The 3381-nt window shown below is 41.7% G+C and overlaps 1 pseudogene across 1 annotated transcript; it reads left to right on the top strand.

The window, feature by feature from the left end:
- The first annotated feature begins 324 nt into the window (after nucleotides 1-324).
- LOC126930144 (cTAGE family member 8-like) lies at nucleotides 325-2989 on the top strand (annotated as a pseudogene). Its single transcript, XR_007717470.1, has one exon. The product of XR_007717470.1 is annotated as a cTAGE family member 8-like (transcript).
- Nucleotides 2990-3381: the final 392 nt, after the last annotated feature.

Below are 3381 nucleotides of genomic sequence, written 5' to 3'. Positions count from 1 at the left end.
TGTATATCAGGTAAAGCAAAGAAAATTACCAGAAACAGATTATATAATGATCAAAGGTTTAATCCATGAAGACGACAGCAATTTTTAAAGTGTATTCACCAAACAACAGAGCTTCAAAATATGTGATGTGAAAACTGCCAGAACTAAGGCGGGTCGGAGCACAGGGGAACTGTGCTGCCTCAGGATGTAAAGTGTAGTAAGGGGGCCGGGGGGATTGGGGGGCAGCGGCATGGGGCTGTGAGGCCTGGGGGGTGCCCGCGTTCCCCAGCTCCCCCCGCAGCTGGCTCCGCAGTGGTCCGCTCCGCTTGGTTGCCCGGTGCGGATTCGGGTTCCAGACCCCAGGCCGCGTGTTCTCCACCGCTTGTTGTGGCCAGTGTTACTGCGGTGACCCCAGAGCAGCCTGGGGGCTATGGAGGAGCCCGGCGCTACCCCTCAGCCCTATCTGGGGCTGGTCCTGGAGGAGCTACGCAGGGTTGTAGCAGCACTGCCTGAAAGTAGGAGACCAGATTCCAATCCTTATGGTTTCCCTTGGGAACTGGTGGTATGTGCAGCTGTTGTTGGATTTTTTGCTGTTCTCCTTTTTTTGTGGAGAAGTTTTAGATCGGTTAGAAGTCGGCTTTATGTGGGAAGAGAAAAAATACTTGCTGAAACGCTTTCTGGACTAATTGAAGAAAAATGTAAACTACTTGAAAAATTTAGCCTTTTTCAAAAAGAGTACGAAGCCTATGAGGCAGAGTCATCTTTAGAGAATGCCAGCTTTGAGAAGGCGGCAGCAGAAGCACGAAGTTTGGAGACAACCTGTGAAAAGCTGAACAGGTCCAGTTCTGAACTTGAGGATGAAATCCTCTGTCTAGAAAAAGAGTTCAAAGAAGAGAAATCTAAACATTCTCAACAAGATGAATTGATGGCAGATATTTCAAAAAGGATACGGTCTCTAGAAGATGAGTCAAAATCCCTCAAATCACAAATAGCTGAAGCCAAAATCATCTGCAAGATATTTAACATGAATGAAGAACGACGGGAAATAGCAATAAAAGATGCTTTGAATGAAAATTCTCAACTTCAGGAAAGCCAGAAGCAGCTTTTGCAAGAAGCTGAAGTATGGAAAGAACAAGTGAGTGAACTTAATAAACAGAAAATAACATTTGAAGACTCCAAAGTACAGGCAGAACAAGTTCTAAGTGATAAAGAAAATCACATCAACACTCTGACTGGATGCTTGCTAAAGATGAAAGATCGGGCTGCTGTACTTGGAGAGGACATAATGGATGATGATAACTTGGAATTAGAAGTGAATGGTGAATCGGAAAATGCTGCTTACTTAGATGATCCTCCAAAAGGAGCTTTGAAGAAACTGATTCATGCTGCTGAGTTAAATGTTTCTTTAAAAACCTTAGAAGGAGAAAGAAACCACATTATTATTCAGTTATCTGAAGCTGATAAAACAAAGGAAGAGCATACAGAGCATATTAAAAATCTTCAGACTGAACAAGCATCTTTGCAGTCAGAAAACATGTATTTTGAAAGTGAGAATCAGAAGCTTCAACAGAAACTTAAAATAATGACTGAATTATATCAAGAAAATGAAATGAAACTCCATAGGAAATTGACAGTAGAGGAAAATTGCCGGATAGAGGAAGAAGAGAAACTTTCTAAAGTGGAAAAAAAGATCAGCCATACGACTGAAGGGCTAGAGACCTGTAGAAAGCTAGCCAAAGATCTTGAAGAAGAATTGGAGAGAACTATTAGTTTTTATCAAAGGCAGGTTATTTCCTACGAGAAAAAAGGACATGATAATTGGTTGGCAGCTCAGACTGCTGAAAGAAACCTCAATGATTTAAGGAAAGAAAATGCTCACAACAGACAAAGATTAACTGAAGCAGAGTTTAAATTTGAACTTTTAGAAAAAGATCCTTGTGCACCTGATGTTTCAAATACAGCATTTGGCAGAGAGCATTCCCCATATGGTCCCTCACCATTGGGTCGGCCTTCATCTGAAACGAGAGCTTTACTCTCTCCTCAAACTTTGTTGGAGGGTCCACTCAGACTCTCACCTGTGCTTCCGAGGGGAGGAGGAAGAGGCCCAAGAGGCCCAGGGAATCCTCTGCACCATCAGATGACCAATGAAAGAGGAGAACCAGGCTGTGATACCTTAACCGATCCTCACAGGGCTCCTTCTGACACTGGGTCCCTGTCATCTCTGTGGAAACAGGACCGTAGGATGATGTTTCCTTCACCAGGACAATCATATCCTGATTCAGCTCTTCCTCCACAAAGGGAAGAGAGATTTTATTCTAATTCTGATAAACTGTCTGGGCCAGCAGAACTCAGAAGTTTTAATAGGCCTTCTTTGGATAAAATGGATGGGTCAATGCCTTCAGAAATGGAATCCAGGAGAAATGATGCCAAAGATGATCCTGGTAATTTAAATGTGCCTCATTCATCTCTCCCTGCTACAAATGAAGCAACTGACACTGACTTTGTTCCTCCACCTCTAGCTTCAGTCAGAGGCCCATTGTTTCCAGTGAATACAAGGGGACCGTTCATAAGAAGAGGACCTCCTTTCCCCCCACCTCCTCCAGGAACCATGTTTGGAGCTTCTCGAGGTTATTACTATCCACCAAGGAATTTCCCAGGTCCACCACATGCTCCATTTGCAATGAGAAACGTCTATCCACCGAGGGGTTTTCCTCCTTACCTTCACCCAAGACCTGGATTTTACCCCAACCCCACATTCTGAAGGTAGAAGCGAGTTCCCTTCAGGGTTGATTCTGCCTTCAAAGGAGCCTGCTACTGAACATCCAGAGCCACAGCAAGAAACCTGACAATATTTTTGCTCTCTTCAAAAGTAATTTAGACTGATCTCATTTTCAGTTTAAGTAACGGCTGTTACTTAAGTGATTACACTTTTCTCAAATTGAAGTTTAATGCAATTATAGTTCTTAGTATAGTATTGTGCAAATAAAGATGATTTAAATACAAATAAAAAGATCGTAAAGTTTTTGTTTTTAATTTTCTTTCACATTTATTGATTTGCATATGTAGAACCATCATTGCATCCCAGGGATAAAACCCACTTGATTGTGATAAATTATCTTTTTGATGTTCTCCTGGATTTGGTTTGCTAATCTTTGCTAATCATTTTTTTTTTTTTTGAAGATCTTCATTTCCATCATTAGGATTATTGGCCTACAGTTTTCTTTTTTTGTTGTTTCCTTGCCAAATTTTGGTATCAGGATAATACTCGTTTTATAGAATGAGTTAGGGAGTAGTCTTGCCTCCTTGAGTTCTTGAAATAGTTTCAGTAAGGTTGGAACAAGCTCTTCTTTGTATGTCTGGTATAATACAGCCAGGAATCTGTCTCATCTAGCGCTTTTTTGA

The sequence above is a fragment of the Macaca thibetana genome, chromosome 11 (assembly GCF_024542745.1).
Source record: "Macaca thibetana thibetana isolate TM-01 chromosome 11, ASM2454274v1, whole genome shotgun sequence".
NCBI classification, from domain to species: domain Eukaryota; kingdom Metazoa; phylum Chordata; class Mammalia; order Primates; family Cercopithecidae; genus Macaca; species Macaca thibetana.
This window is presented reverse-complemented; position numbering and strand designations above follow the sequence as displayed.